This window comes from Cryptotermes secundus, unplaced genomic scaffold (assembly GCF_002891405.2).
Source record: "Cryptotermes secundus unplaced genomic scaffold, Csec_1.0 scaffold653, whole genome shotgun sequence".
In the NCBI taxonomy this organism is placed as follows: domain Eukaryota; kingdom Metazoa; phylum Arthropoda; class Insecta; order Blattodea; family Kalotermitidae; genus Cryptotermes; species Cryptotermes secundus.
Window position 1 is genome coordinate 1,461,813 of NW_019736406.1, and position 17,239 is coordinate 1,479,051.

The window sequence follows — 17,239 nt, forward strand, 5'->3', positions numbered from 1 at the left end:
AACTTGCCAACCAACTCGTCACTGCACTGTACTGCACTGCACTGCACTAACTCACTACTTTTCATGCCTATAACATCTCGGTATGGACGACACAGAGAACATGTGTTCTACTGTTGCTTAGCGAACCACATAGAAAACACAGTTCCTCTGTTGGTGTTCATTGGTGCATGCTATGAACCTGTTGCCTAGCATCGGGCGTTGTTTATAGAGTAGTTACTTAGCAACTGGTCTACATGCTACAATATGAAATCTTACGGCGTCAGTGACTTTCTTGGTGCCAGGCTTATCTTTAGGTTGCTGTCACGTGGTCTGTACGTAACGTGGCGTGACCATGATGACACCGCTGGTGAAATGTCTTACCTAGGCGTTTCTGAACGCTCTTTTTTCAGTCCACGTAGGGGAGAATGGGACCAGTTGTAACACGGGCCAGTAGTTACGCTTCAAATTAGTCAATTGCCTTGATTACTTTATGGACCAAAAGATGTCAGGACAAATCGTCTTCACGCTACGAACTACGAACAGAAATATTTTTCCTTTATGGCTAGTTGTGTGAACTACAGGTTAAAACGTTTTTTGTCTTCAACTGCAAAGTATACATAATATTCTTTTTTGAATTATTTAATTGTTTCATTGCAGGTAAGGCTCCATTACGTTACCACGTCTTTCAAGGGGACACGCGGTAGCGTAGCTGGTTGACGCACTGACCTACAAGCTGGTAGGTCGCGGGTTTGTAGAGGTAAGTAGATTTTTCAATTCATTTAATCCTTCCAGCCGCACTATGGCCATGGGGTCGACTCAGTCTCTAACATAATTTCCTGGGGAGAAAAGGGCGGCCGGATCGTAAGGCTGTTAACCTCAATGCCATCTCTGAACCGATTGTCTAGGAAATATGGGAGCCTCGACGTCTGACAACCCTGTGGGTCTCCACGGCCTGTGACAGGGGTTGCTTTGCCTTTCTATTTGGTTTTTAATGTAACGTCGAATTAATTCCTTTTTAATGCTTGACAAATTAATTTGGTTTATTTTATTGTTTAAAATTGTGTAATTTTGTGACTGTACCTTTGTAACATCTTAAAACTGACCCCCATCAATTTTCATGTTATAAGTTGGCATGTTTACAGAGGTTTCTACTCAGTTTTGGAGATATCTGGTTTATAGAAAACTCCTGCCTCTTTCGGAACGCATAGAACATGCGTTTGGCGAACGGTAGAGGAGGTTCCCAGGAGCTCATGGAGTTGACTGAAGAACGGATTCAGTATATCACTAACGTAGCGGTCAGAGTTCACGGTTTCAGTTTAAATGTCGCCCGCCTATCAACACCTCTAACACAGACTGGCCATTAATGCGACTTCCTGCAGAGACAAGATCAGACCGTCTGACGGCGCGCGTATATCAGCGCTAATGACTCGTTCTGCTATCGGCTGTTAACAGCACTTTGTGAGGAATATTGTGCCCGCTGTGCGTTGTTGCCAGGCTTCCTCGATCATTCAATATTAGCCATGTGTCTGTACGTATATCTTACGTAAAATTACGCTGAAATGAAACTCGAAAACTGATTAAAGACCGCATTATTTCATAATAGGAAGAATTCTCCGGAGACACTGCGAAAGGAGCTCCTGGTCTCTACGACATTTCAACTCGAGATCTGAGAAATCTTACTTATCAATGTGTAGTCCGCTACAGACTGAAGTTTCCCCATGAGTGGTGTAAAGGTGAAATGGCTGACAGGATGGTTGAGCCCCTTGTTGAGAAGGGTTGCCCCACTATCCATGCGTAGCCTAGAGGCAGCTGGTCTCGCAATGGCCGTGAATCTTATTCGAGCAAGTGTCAGTATATTGTGACATACAGACCCGTTGCTGAGCAACGACCTCGAAATAAACTGCTATAAAATTGCCATTGCTAAGTAATGGCTCTGTAAACAACTTCCGTTGCTAGGCAGTAGCTGAGTAGAAGTCACGTGGGTATACAAAGAGACGCGAACGCAACACAGGAACGGTATTTTCTGTGTCGTCCAGGCCGAGATGTTATAAGAAGAGCAAGTTTAGAGCTCACTCAATTACCTGATATAGTCATGATGTGCTTTGCAAAGCCTGGACTGATAGAGGACTTGTATATAGTGCAAAGGCAAGAATTTTCAATAACACGCTGCTTGTGTGATACGTACACTTGACAAAAGGCCAAGCGTATTCATAAGAAACAAACCCATCTTCTCGTCAGAGAGAATGTTACAGAGGGACTATGGCCGCAAGAATTCAGTTTAAAAACAAAAGAACTTTGGTCATGAGTCTCAAAATGAATTGGCGTCAAGACAGACTGATTTGAGGTAAGACGCCAGTCGTAAAATGAGTTCAGTCAAGTAGTGGAGTGTAGTGAGTGTGTGAGTGAGTGAATTATTTAGAGAACTCTTGCGGTTGAGTCCTCATGTGAGCTGTTGCTGATAGAAACTGGTAGCTTAGGCACAGGGGATATTTCGGGAACCCAGAGGAAGGGGAGCTTCCGCCGTTGGAAGCCGTTACCAGGCTACGACTGGTGAAGATACAGCAGACTGAGAAGACTCAGTACGTGCTATAATGAACTTCAGAATGTGCGAGTTAACAGTAACGCTGTAGTCACTTGTAGTTTCGAGTTGTGCTTATAAGACTTCAATAAATCCGATTACCAATCGAAACGCCATCTATAGTGACACTCCATAAAATCATGATATTACATTTTGACAGCTTTTCTGGGGCGCTTTATGAAATCAAATTCGAACCCCACATCATGTTCAGTGCCGATGTGCAAGCTCCTGATAGAAATGTTGCCCCATAAGGAAAGACGCAAGTAGACTGCATAACATCCAGCGAACGAGGAACGGTAGTTACAGTGCCTGTCGCAATAAATGCTATGGGCATTTATGTGCCGCCGAAGTGTGTGTTCCTATTGTGGTGTATAGATCCGTTGTTAGGCAAAGACCACGAAACAAACGACGAGACAACATTCGTTGCTATGCAACGGCGTTGTATACACGCCTCCGCAGCAGTAGGGTTACTAATGGAAACGGTGTTATATTGGTAGGCTGCTGCAACAGTTGGACTACAGAAGAAACGGGACTTTATCTGTGTTGTACTTGCCGAGGAGTTTCCTGGAAGGAAACTGGGGCCTCCCAGTTAATTGTCAGTTGAAAGTTAGCCTCTGAAGAGGATACTAGGAAGTTCGTGTGAAATGGCCGCCAGCCAGAAAATTAGTTGAGAATCTGAAGTCGAGTTCCGGAGTTGTCAGTCCAGTGGCGTTCTGTACAGGAGGCTGTGAAGATAGGGCCTGAGCGCGTGAAGCTGAATAACTTCCACTGTTAGAAGCCATTGCCAGGGAACGGCTGTGGAAGGTACAGAAGACTGGAGAAGACTTAGAGTGTAGTGATTAGTAAAGTAAAGTGTGGAGATCAGCGATAGCGCTGTAATTGCTTGTAGTTCTTAGTGTTGTGTATACGTGGTCAATAAATCTGTTCGCCAATCCATAATCCGTCTATGGTCACATCCAAACACGTGACACAATCATGGCAATTCCCTTCGAGGTGGTTTCATAGGTTGTATAAAGGCAGAGATTGGATGTGGCTGGATAGAACAGTAAACGTTCTTGACATAAAGCTTTCTGCAAACCATGCTGAGCTAAGGAAAGATAATACAGCTCTCTTTCTTTCTGACAATCACGAAAATCATCCATACTTGCCAGCAACAAACTTCTGCAGATGGAGCGTCATTTCCAGCATACTGCTATCACTCTCAGCCTCTGCATATCGGCGCGTGTGGCCCAGTGAAACGTTTCGCCCGCTAGACTGTGGATTCGTGAACAAAAAGCCACACAGGAACCAGACTTACTATTCACGTTATCCCAGAAATCATAAGCGTTGATTCACCTCAACCTGTAATTACCAAGAACTTCAACTGGGATTCGACAGTTCAGTCGGAATGTGTTTGAAGACTTGACTTTGCTTACAGAACATGAGGGGCTGTATTCTGTCCCACGCGACATCGCTTTCTGTCACAGGCGTACGGCTGGCTCGAATAAGAGGAATACGGACATAACTGAAGATAGCAAAGAACAAACGAGTTCAGTTTCCTTCTCGTCGGAATGAGTCCTGTGTGGCCCGTGGTAGTCGCAGCTACATGGAGAGGAAAAACTAGGGGCTCCATTCATAATTTGTGTTATTAGCCTATTGTACTAATTTAAATAAATTAAAAGGATGCGTGTCCCACCCCCCAACCTTTCTAGGCAACGGCTCATTAAACACGCTGAGCCGGAAACGAATACACACACAACAATAGAATTGTTGGACGCGTTGTTTTCTCTGCGGTCCGTCTCCTATCACTCAGTATGTAGTAGAAGTAAGGCAGGCGTACTATTTTTTTTATTGCTAGTAGGGTGGGACTATTTTTTTTTTGCTAGTGGTGTTGGACTAAGTCCCTTGTACTGCGGCCACTTCTGGCCTCTTGTACCAGCCCCAGATGATAGATGAGGGTGATTGTTGAACAGTTGGTGGAATGAAGATTGGCAAGGAGAACCGAAGTACTAGGAGAAAACCTGCCCCAGCGCCACTTGGTCCACCACAAATCCCACTTGACCAGACCTGGGATTGAACCTGAGCCGCCGCGGTGGGAAGCCAGCGACTAACCGCATGAGCTATAGCGCGGCCCTAGGGTGAAACTAAGTCCCTTGTACTGCGGCCACTTCTGGCCTATTGTACCAGCCCCAGATGATAGATGAGGGTGATTGTTGAACAATTGGTGGAATGAAGATTGGCAAGGAGAACCGAAGTACTAGGAGAAAACCTGCCCCAGCGCCACTTGGTCCACCACAAATCCCACTTGACCAGACCTGGGCTCGAACCTGAGCCGCCGCGGTGGGAAGCCAGCGACTAAGCGCTTGAGCTATGGCAAGGCAGGCGTACTAAATGCCGAGTCGGAGTGCTAAAGTGAGTCAAGGCATAATCTGCTGCAGAAGCCCTGCATTGACAGATGTCCTGTGTACGTCGTGTAGTGACAAAGCGTGTATGGTGTCCGTAAGGTACAAATGTCGTTACCTGGACGCTGCCTGATTACTGGTGCTCTCGTGCTAAATTAGGGTGCAACAAGTATGGCACCTTCTCTGAAAGACAAAATCCCTCTTCTCATCGAATAGGAGGTCCCATTTTCAGGCACATAAACGGTCTTTAAACGAACAAAATTTTGATCATAGGTCCCGACGGGGCTCGAAACCAAGAATTACTATGCTGGCGAGGGTCAGCAGCAATTTCCTGCATCTGGACCTGGCCGAGAAGTTCTGAGTCGAGTCGAGTAAGTCATGAGACAGAAATTAGGTCATGGGTGACGCGGGATCCGGAACCAAAAATGACTGCTGGCGAAGACCAGCAGCACTTTACCAGAATCGAACCGTTTAGTTCTTTCCAGTTTGATTTGTTTCATTCTGGTCCGTCACACTAACAGTATCACAAAAACAGTTCCGTTTGGTGTGACTGGTGAAGATTTTTCTTATTTCAGTTATTTTTCAGTACTTCTTTTATTCGTGTCGTCATATTTGTAGCGTCAGAAATTATTAGTATTTACTTTTATGTGTGTTAATGCTTATTTACGACGCATTGTTTTTCTCAGGCTCTTCCTTTGCGATACGTGAGTAGCGTGTGTAGTATGGCCCCACATTTTTTTCCCCTTTGGCGCTACAGCCCTCATTTGGGCCTAGGGCTACCTCCATGAAACTCTCCGTTTCACTTCGGTTTACTAGATCGTACACATTCGGTAGGACTCCTTGGGCGAGTGACCAGCTCGTCGCACTGATAGAGTTGTTATGTTTAGGAGCGTTTCTGCTGTGCAGGCAGATAAAAAGAATTACGTAATTAGAAGTTGCATCTGTCTTGACAATGACAGTACGTCGTACTGTAAGCCACGTTTAAGAAAGGAGTTAACTTATAACAAAAGATTCAATTTCTTGTGTTAGTTTCAGGGCTCGAAACAAAGAGAAGCACATCGAAGCTAAACGCTAGGTAGATGTGCTTAATGCTGTTATGCTCGACGACGTTTCAAACACGACAGAAGCGAACGCGATGAGTTCTTAGCGCGCCAAATAACGGAGATCAAGTCCACACTGCGTTGTGGCGTCGTAGGAGGAACCCTGAGCAGTTTCAGCACCTTATGTAGCTCTGCTAATTATGTACAGGGTGACTGATTGATTGATTCGCAAATGGCCCAGAATTAATAATTATATATCTCACAATAACGGAGAATTTCCTGGAAGTAAGCCAAGGCCCAAATTGTGACTGTAGCGCCAAAGGAAAAAATCACAGAATACTAGCAATTTACTGATGAAAACGAAAGTTGGCGGGTGTATACCTTGGTAGATGCGAAGATAAATCGGCTACAGAAGATGTCGATATTGTAAGATTTGAGGTTTTCACGGTGGTCTTCTGGAATGTGGCACCGTATAGTAGATCTTGTGTGAACCGACGTTTCGGAGGATTGTATCGCCTCCATCTTCAGGGTATAAAATCCACGAGCGAGGAACCAGCCTGAGCAGTTGGCTGCAGAGATACGTTCCTCCGAAACGTCGGTTCACACAAGATCTACTACACGGCGCAAGATCCCAGAATACGGCTTTCTTCATGTGAAATTGGTTTCTCGTTTGGAAACAAGAATCGGCACATTGCACGCTGGCTAATGTTGTATTCAGCAGGGCAGGATGGAATCACAGACTGCAGGAACTGATAAGGGGCGAGCTACCAGGTGCCAGGTGTTGCATGATACACAGTAAAGCTTCGTTCTAATCGGTAAATTAGCCTACGATTTATAGATATCAGGTCGGGGCCTCTTCCGTTTGAAACATCCTGTCTTTGTTTATCTGTCCAGTCTGGGCATCCCTGTTTAAGATATTGTAGCATATAAAGCCGTTGCTGGGTAGCGACCCCGAAACAGACAACGAAACAACATTCTCAGGTAGACAACAGATTTTTAATAAGCAAGACTAGATGACGGCTGCTGGGGAACGGCTCGGTAAACACTTTCCGCCGGCAACAGATACGCGGGCAAGAATGGAAGAGCTATATTTTCTACGTGGTCCGTGCCGAGATGTTATAAACAACGGACAGGGAGTAGCTACTTGATAGGCGGTGAAGAGAAGACCAGGAGGTTGGTGTGAAATGGCCGCGAATCAACTGTAAGGAAGGCAGGCAGTTCGACGGGAGCTGCCATTCAGAGAGGACGTGAATCTGGAAGCAGAGGAATAGTCATTGTTACAAGCCGTTACCAGGCAACTACTAGGGAAGACAGTGTGCGCTAATGATATGTTAAGTGCGTAGAGATTGCGATGGCGCTGTAATTACGTGGAGTTACCAGTTGTGTGTATATGTGGTCGATAAATCGAGTCACCAATCCAACCCCCGTCTATAATCGCTAATAATACGTGGCAGTGTTTTGCTCGAGATCAACAGAAAATCGTGTAATACAATCATCTTCCCTGTCTATTGCACAGACAAACAAGGACGGTACAAGATAAAGGAAATAAGTCATTTCCAGAGATTTATAGCATTGTTGTTCGAGAATGTTCTGCTTCCTAGGGGTTAGGATATTGTGTTTGCTGGTCAATATTTGTTTTCTGTCGCTGCTTCTCAAGATAGGGTGGCCGTGTTGTGCGGTTTGGAAGTCGCATCAGCAACTGAAAACACAAGGAGAGGTCTAGGTTTGGTAAACACGGCGGTGACTTTCGCCATGCGGAGGGGTCCCATGTTACCACAGTACGGGATGTCCTCAGGTTACAAATAAAGAAACACTGCACGTCCGTAGCTACAGATATTCACCTCTCAAATACCGTTATCATTTTAATCAATAAAGTAAATTTGTCCCTGTACCAAATAAACTAAACACCACGTGATGAAGACTTGGGGAATGAACACACAGCTCCACCATCTTGACGTCAGCATAGGTAGACGTGAATGGTCAGCTTCACGGCCCTGCCGATTTACTCCTCCCTCTACGCCTTGGATAGGAGGCTGAATGGGCTCCAGAACTGGTCCGAGCCCTGTGGAGAATAGAAAAATCTTGTTCCTGCCGAGAAATGAACCCCGGCCACCCTAGTTCTTATTTAACATTTTTTTTTAGTAATTTTATAACCTAAGGTTAATATTGCACGTTTTTGGGGTTGTGTATGACCTAGACGTGTTCTGGATTGGATGATTGAATTTATTGTCACACACCCAACTCGGGACTGCAGGCAATACAGCGCTATCACTGATTTACACACTGTTACCGTTACGCACACGCTAAGATCTCAGTGTTCGCTAGTCGTATCCTGGCAACGGATTTTATAACAGTCTCACTATCACTTCAAATCACACATGAAGTCTTCTTTTCATAGTCTTAATTCATTTGTTTCCATTTCTTCTCAATCATCTTCAACGGACATTTTCAGAACTCGGCCCAGTTCTTGACAACTAATTCAAACGACTTTCTTTGTCCCTATATAACTCCTCGGCACGGACGACGCAGAAAACATAGCCTCTCTAATGTTGAGAGGGCTTGTTTACTGGCTAATTGCCTACCAATGGACTTCCTGTTGTTTCGCGCTTACGCTTCCGCGGGAATGTTTTTACGTAGTCGTTGCCTAGTAATGGGTCTATACGTCACAAAATTAATAAGCCTAATTTTTCTTCATACGCATTTTCCTACGTCACGATTAGTGACGTCACTTTCAGAAAATAAGACCCTTTGAAGCGTAGCAGTAGATGTATGGGCCTGTGGGTTGGAGCTACTTCATGTCTGTCACTGTTTAGACAATAGAGAGCCAATGGTAGAATGTTTGATGAATAATTAATTCAAAATAATTTGTGCGAATTGATAGGCCTCATGAGTTACTGTGGTCGCATTTGCTGGCAGGGACTGAGGAAACACACGAAAAGCCACAGTCAGAAGAACATCGTTTCGGCCGAGATTAAAACAGAGCACCTTTCTGTTACGAGTATACCTGTAGATTACCGCCACGCGAACCCGCTCGGTTATATCGCCTGATTTAACACTAAAATTATTTGCATTTTGCCAATATAATGAAATTAGGCGTTTCGAGTGATTTTCAGAGTATGTACTGATTATTTACTTATGTAGCATTGAGGAGTTAGTACTGTATTGAGTCGCAGTGTGTTTTCTGTTATAGTAGGAACTGAATCTTCTTAATATTTTCACGTATATGTGTGTGCCTGTAGACGGGTTATGGATTATTGACTCTATTTATAGGCCACTTACATAGTTTGTAATTACATTTAATTATAACGCTGTCGCTAATCCACACACTTTACAAATCAGTAGAGCACACGCTAAGTCTTCTCTGTTAGTCTCCACTAGCCGTTGCCTGGTAATGGATCCCACGGATGGAGATCTATCGCTGTCTGGCAAATATCCCACAACTTAACTCACTCAGCGAAGTCAAGGTCAAAGTCAGAGTGACTTTACGACTGGCGGTTTACCGCCAATCAGTTGGTCTTGCCGCCAAGCCCCTTGAGACTCACGACCGGTAATTTTATTTTCCAACTGAACACTTGCGGTTATAGTGCTTATGTAGCATCCTCTCTGACAAGAGGATGGATCTGTCGTTTACAGTTGCTGCTAGTTCTCGCCAGCACAGTCATTCTCAGGTCCGTGTCCCGCGGAACTTATCACCACATTTTACTGCCTCAGATTCGAAATTTGCCCACCTGAAGGGTCAGGTCCCCTGTTTATATTCCTCAAGAACAAGGTAGCCCGGTTATACCCCCAGGCACTGGGTTCCCTTTTCATCGCTTCCTACCACTCGCAGGACTACGGTTTAGTTATTCGACTCCGCTCCTTGGGTCCTCTCTATATAGTATCGAGGCGGACCCAACAGAAAACACCGCTTCCAACCATTTATGTATTGTTATAGATGGTTGCCTACCGATAACCCCTGATATTTTTGACGTGTTTACCTGCCGTTACCAAGCAACGCATGTTCATTGTGTTCATTGCATGGCAACGGTACTACACGCTACATTATGATTTAGACGAATGTATGCTTGAAACTATAGAACCAGGCGCCATTACTGCAGTGCGTGTTTCGTGCTAGCGTCGTGCTAATCACCTGCCGTGACCAGAGGGTGTGACCCACATATTCTTGGAGAGTGAAATCAAGTGGAAGTTATGGACGAGCCCACGCCCTCATTTTAATGCTGCTGTTTGCATAATAAGGGCGACACCTCATTCGTACGTCTTTGGAACGGAAGTGTAACGAACAAGATAAGACATTTCAAGTTGATAACTGACTCTCACGGTCATTAAGACGTATAGTTCCACCATTCATGACTTGGGCAATAGATGGAGTGGCCGGCTTCACGGGATTGCCGCTTTCCCAGCAGGAAGAGAGCCCACGGTACCCATTGGAGAGGAGACCTGATGGGCCACTTCGAGAAGACGCAAGTCTCGTGCCGTCATCGGGAAGAGAGAACCACGGCCGCGCAGTCCGCGACCCATGGCTGTACCCAGTGTATCAGGGCTCAAGTCGACCTCAAGCTGCTTCAGCTCTTAGTGTTTAGCGTACAGTCTAAACCAAAATCGGCATACCGGACATGATAGTCTTCCATCAGTTTGAGCACTGAGGCTGCGACATATCGTCAGGAATGTTTAGACGTTTCTACTTTGTTTTCATCGAGAAATGTAGACTGACAAAGTCTCGGTATTGTTCGTTTGTTGCGCTTTCATCTTCGGAACCTGTCGAATGATGTTGATGAAATTTAGTTTCAGCATTATATCATTTGAGGCAATCCTAACGTCATATATTTGTTCCTGCCATATCGTATTAACGATATGACAGACACACGAGCTTACGAGATGACAGCGACTCACATGCGTACAAATTGAATATCTGATTGTAACGGAAAATAGTCATTTGGCGATTTAATGATTAAAAAACTACATTGGCAACAAGATTACGATTTCATTGTCTATTTACTTCCCCCAAACCAATAAGCTTTCTGAAAACAGTGTCCCCCAAAGCTGCCCCTTGAGGTACGACTGACAACACACCAGGAGGCGACGAGAAACGGGACACACATCTGTAGCTGAGGTAACTGCCAACCTGATTTAACTATCATGGGCATAACCAGAGCCAGCCGAGACCCAGCGCATATGGAATGTGCTGAAATCATTGCTGAACTCAAGCAAAGAAACATCTTTACTTTGTGGAGGAATTGGAAAGATAAAAATATGAAAGAAAAGGATTAAATTTGTAAGAATATACAGACCAATGCATAAGCCACTCCGGGATTTCCGTGGGAGGGGAGAGCATATCAAGTGAGGGAGAGACACCCCACGTTTCTGTCCTACCTTACAGGTGCTCGATATAGCCACCCTTGGTGACGCGGCAGACGTCAATGCTGTAATCAAGTTCCTGCCACACACGTTGCAACATCTCACGGTCGATAGCGGCGACTGCCTCCACGAACCTTTGTCGCAGCTGTAGTTAAAATCACGTGGCATAGGGGGCATGTACACACGATCCTTGATGTAATCCTAGAAGAAAAACTCACAGGGGATTAGGTAGCGTAGTGGTTAATGCACTATGCTACAAGTCAGAAGGTCGCGGGTTCAAATACCGATGAGGTCATTGGATTTTTTTCAATTGACCTAATCCTTCCGGCAGCACTATGGCGCTGGGGTTCACTCAGCCTCTAACAGAAATGAGTACCAGGAATTAAATAAATAATTTTCCTGGGGAGTATATCGCGGCCGGCGCGTAAGGCTGACAACCTTACCGCCATCTGTGAGCCAATTGTCTAGAAAATGTGGGAGCCTCGGTGTCTCACAACCCTATGGGCCTTCACAGCCTGTTACAGGGATAGCTTTACTTTGCTTTTACTTTTCACTAACTATAAAATTAAATAAAAACAGAATAAACAAAAGTAAAAAATTACAAAGGAAAGGTGTCCTCAGAGAAACCATATTCCTATTAAGAACATATTCAATAGACCCAAGTATCAGCAGCGCTGTTAAAGTAGGATGAATATATAGACTGACTTCACTACTTACAGCTAAAATGGGGAAGTCCCGAATGCTACCATTGTCTGTGGAAGACTGACAGTCTGCTTTCCTAAAAGAAATTAGGGTTGAACATGACGTCGTATGTAACAGCAGTCTACGTTTTTGGTATTCTGGAACCAGATGATGATGATGATGATGATGATGATGATGATTGTGGTGATCAATTAAATTCTTATTTTCTTACACGCGAACTTAACAGCCCAGAGGCAAATTACAAGGTTATCACGAGTACGTAGAAAGAAACGGAAAACCTTCAGAGTAGGGAAGTTCTTCTTAATAATAATAATAATAATAATAATAATAATAATAATAATAATAATAATAATAATAATTCAATGAGAAATGGAAGTTATCATTAACAGGCGAGAAAAGTAAGTAAGTACATTTGCAATGGTTATGCCATTATGTGGCGAGATAGGATAACATTCATACATACACATGAGGGCACGTGGTAGTGTGGTTGCTTGAGGCACTATACTACAAGCCTGAAGGTCGCGGTTTCGATGTACGGTGAGGTCATTGGATTTCTCAGTTGACCTAGTCCTTACAGCCTTACTATGGCTCCCTGGGGTCGACTGAGCCCCTAAGAGAAATGAGAACTAGGAATCTTCCTGGGATTACAAGGCGGCTGGCGCGGAAGACGAACAACCTCAGCTCCATCTATGAACCGATTGTCTAGAAAATGTGGGAGCGTCGACGTTTCACACTCCTATGGGCCTCCACGGCCTGTTAGAACGATAGCTTCACCCATTTCATAAAATATGAAGAGAACGCTGTTGGCTCCGAATACGTCAGCGTCCCTGCAAACAGCATTAGCAGTTGATGCACATCTAGCAGAGGAACGATTGTTACATGAGGAGCAGACACTGAACAGTGCAAAGTCTCTGATGTACCGAACAGAACTCGGAGACGAACAGTTTCAAAGACAGTAGGACAGAATTTGGAACCAAGGTAAACTTGAATAAGAAAGAATGCATCGAAGCGATGCCTCATCATACGTAAAATGTGCAATTTTGACTCCCCCAGAGCAAGAGATTAGCAAGAGTGTACTTGAGGAAACAAATGATTACGACTGAGGGCCGCAGACCTCTGCTGGATGCTTTCTTGTTGGCATCAGTTGACGTAATTGAATTCTAGACAACTGATCTGTATTCAAGCTTAGATCGAACAAACATTGTATATTATCTGTGGATACATTCAGTGGGGTGAGAAAGTGAAGGCAGTGTTTTTTAGCGCCTTCGTCCACTTCCACTTGGTACGTCGGCCACTAACTGGCCTACGAGTATTTTACCAGCCCCTGATGATAGACGATGAATGTGGAGTAATCCGTGGAATGAGAATTCGCAATGGAAACCGAAGAACTCCGAGAAAGCCTGCCACAATGCCACTTAGTCCGCCACAAATCCCACATGACTTTACCTGGGCTCGAACCCGGGCCGCGGTTGCGGGAAGTCGGCGACTAACCGCCCGAGCTATGGCACGGCCTTGAAGGCAATGTTACGAACTGGACCCAACAGTTTAATACATTAAGGAAAAGTAAGGTTGACGTGGTTATGAAATTGATGTTTAATATTAATGTGACATGTTGCGCAAAGGAGAACCCCCCCACCGGCAGTGACGCGGCGGGTGAGTCAGCGCTCCCCTGGTCGGTCAGTGTTATGGAGGATTGCGAACGTTTATAATCATGTTGGTTTTCCTGGAGAAGAACATAGGTTTAGTTTCGCTGATGCTGAGTTTCATACAGTTGGCATTGCACCAACATTGTGTAGAGTTAATGTCGGACTGCAGTTGAGGAGATTTGACAGCTTTGTAGATTTTTATATCCTCAGCAAAAGTAGATGCTTACAGAAGGAAACTGCATCACATTCAAAAGAAGGGGTCCCAAGACAGATCCCTGAGAAACATCGGGGAGAACTTCAAAAGGCTAGCAAAGAACACCAGAAACAAGGACCTGATATTTCCAGTTGGATACGTAACTGCGAAACCAGCTTACCTAGACACCAGAGAGCCCAATGGCACTAAGCTTATGAAGAAGAAGAGAACGTGGGAGGAGTCAAATGCATTGCTCAAAAGAAAATAAATGGCATCAGTTTGTCTCTGAGAGCCGACTATAGGGGAAGTAAAAGGCCGCGCCATAGCTCAAGCGGTTAGTCGCTGGCTTCCCACCGCGTCGGCCCGGGTTCAAACCCGGTTCTGGTCAGGTGGGATTTGTGGCGGACAAAGTGGCGTTGGGGAAGGTTTTCTCCGAGTACTTCAGTTTCCCTGCCAATCTTCATTCCACCAACTTCTCCATCGTCTTACTCACCCGGGGCCGTGCCGAGTGGACCCAACTGGACTCCACCCCCCACTATGCGAATTTAAAAAAAAAATGAGGGAAATAAAATCAACGTAAGTTACCAAAGTGATGTTTGTGGATTTAGTTTTAGAGAAGCCGCGCTGATAAGGGCTAATTTTAGATTATAGATAATGCGAAACATGGTCATGATGAGGAACAATTGCAGCTTCGTTCCACAGGGTAGGAAAATACTGCTGAGATAAGCTTAGATTTAAAAAAAAATGTTTAAGAACGCCTATAAAAACGAGTATATCAGTATAACCCTTAATAATAAAGCCAGGGATGTCATCACGTACGGCAGATTCAGATGGTCTCAGGCGCTTGAGAGCTTTGAAAGCTCCCGAATCAGAAATGGCAGCTAAAGATAAAAATCGGAAATGCGGGGAAAATAACAAGACAAGGATTATTGTATAATGACTGAAAATGCTTTGAAAACTCATCACTAACCTCACAAGGCTCAATTAAACGCTTACCATCCACCTCAAGCTGGGTAGAAATAGAATTTATTTTCCTGAAGGCCACATATTTCCAGAATTGCTTTGGTTGCGACTTTAAATTTTCATCAACACCCTTCAACCAACTTAATAGTAAATTTAAAAAGAGAAATTTTGGTAAGGACAGTCGGATTTAATTTTTAAAGCACGTATAATCGTAATTTTTCTCGTTATATAGTACCGTAGGGAACTAGAATAATAGTGTTGGAATTTCGACTTGGAGTCTACGATGCCACGAGGAATTGCCTGTCCCGTGGTATATTGAACAGCAACATGGTACGAATACACGTAATTTTGAATACAAGTGGCAAAGGACTGATAAATATTAATAATCAGAAGGGCTGATCAGATTTTACAATTCGAGTTGGAAAGAAATTAAATCAAATAGAATAGAGCTGCTGACATTATCTTGCACTCGATGAGGTTAAGAAGAAACGTGGAGGTGTAAATCGCATCTCCCATATGTTCAGAGCAGTGGTACGGATTTGGCAGGGACAGATCACTTTTCCAGTCCAAACCAGGAGCGCTAAAATGCCCAACACGGAAACTGTGTGCATTCACCATGTCTTCCAAAAAGCGAATTAGCGGTGATCGCAGGTTTGGTGTCAGGGGCAAAGTAATGGTTTCCAATGAGCAAGCTAAGACAGTCAAAACCGGGGATTCCAACCCATATACATACAAGATCCTAAATCGTACCTGAGTTTATGGGAGCGAACTCTGGAGGGTAGGGCAGTGAGAACGTCACCGCCACGTGTCTTGTTTACAGACGCCATGTCAGAACGGAACACTGTACAGCATTCAGGAGATAAATTGTGACCATAACACAGGTTTTTCAGCCATGAGGCAGTTAAATAATATCCACAGAGTAGACATTTTCATGAAGTTCAAGCTGCTTCGTCCTAACGCCTCTGACAGTTTGATAATAAACGTCGAAACAATATCCAAGTTGGGTGAGAGATATGGCGGAACCATTTGTCTTGGTGTCACACGCGGTAACCATTAACTGAGTGCAGGAGCGCCCTCCCATTGGCTTCCGCCAGTAGGGTCCAGAGGCGAGGGAGTAGGACAGTGGGGATGATGCTGCTGCTGATGATATCAATAATAATAAATCAATTCTTATTTATTTGCGTGCAAAATTATCAGCCCAAAGGCCAGGTACAAAGTGAGGACCAATAAAGAGAAAGAAACGAAAGACGCAAACTACATATAAAAAAGAAAATTGAAAAACTATTAATAACAGAGCTAGGATAGCCAGTCTGTGTAGCGACTGACTACGGGCTGGACGACGGATGGCCCGGGGTTCGAGTCCCAGTAGGGACAAGGTTTTTTTTCATGTCGTCCAGCCCGATTCTGGGGCCTACCCAGCCTCCTATCCAATGGGTACCGGAAAATCTTTCCCCGGAGGTGAAGCAGCCGGTGCGTGAAGCTGACCACTCACCTCCAACTAGTGCCGAGGTCAAGAATAGGTGGATCTGTACATCCACTTCTCCAAACGCCTTAATAGTATTTAAACTATTTAAACACGAGGACGTTACCTTTTTCCTTTCATCTTTAATAATAATATAATATAATTACATTAACAAATCAAAATTAGCATTGGAAAGTGAATATATATGTATATATTGTCGCGTATATACATATATACAGTTACAGTGACTGCAGCTAGACTGAAGAACCATGGCTAGCATAAAATATGAGAGCAGCAAATAATTCCATTTTAAAGTGTGTCAATATAATGTGACGTGTATACCTTTTGCTAGGCAACGACTCGATAAACACATACCCTCGCAAGCAAACTCGTACGACAGTAGGATGTTGATGCTAGGCAACAGCAAGGTAAGCGCGTATTCTTCAACAATACAAGCTGTGTTTTCCGTGGGGTCAGTGCCGAGGAGTTATAAAGGGACACAGAAGAGGCGGCCATATATAGAACAGTAGGCAAGTGACGTGAAGGGTCGAGTTTCGGGACGCCATTTTGCCAGGTCATGTGCTTAGGAGAAGGCGAACTGAACTGAGTCGAGTCTTCGGAACAGTGGCAAGAAGGGAATTAGGCTGTGGAAAGACTGCTTCATGTGTGATATCAAGTGCCAGTGAGACTTGTAAATCCGTTGCAAGGATAAGACTAGTGAAGATTGGTGCGTGTACAGCGGTGAACTGTAAAATGTGTAGATCCGCCATAGCGCTGTATTACATGTAGTCCCTAGTTGTGAATATATAAGGTTCAATGAATCCAATCATCCAATTCAAAACCCGTCTTCTAAGTCACGCACATCCTCTACACGTGGCAACAGTAATCATGTCATCCAATTCTTTTTTCACTTGCATGCTTACACAACAGGCCAGTGGCC

General features: G+C 44.4%; 1 protein-coding gene across 1 annotated transcript in view; it reads left to right on the forward strand.

The window, feature by feature from the left end:
• The window catches only part of LOC111869894 (schwannomin-interacting protein 1), a 615,950-nt gene that overhangs the window by 439,816 nt on the left and 158,895 nt on the right, over window positions 1-17,239 (forward strand). The window lies entirely within an intron of this gene.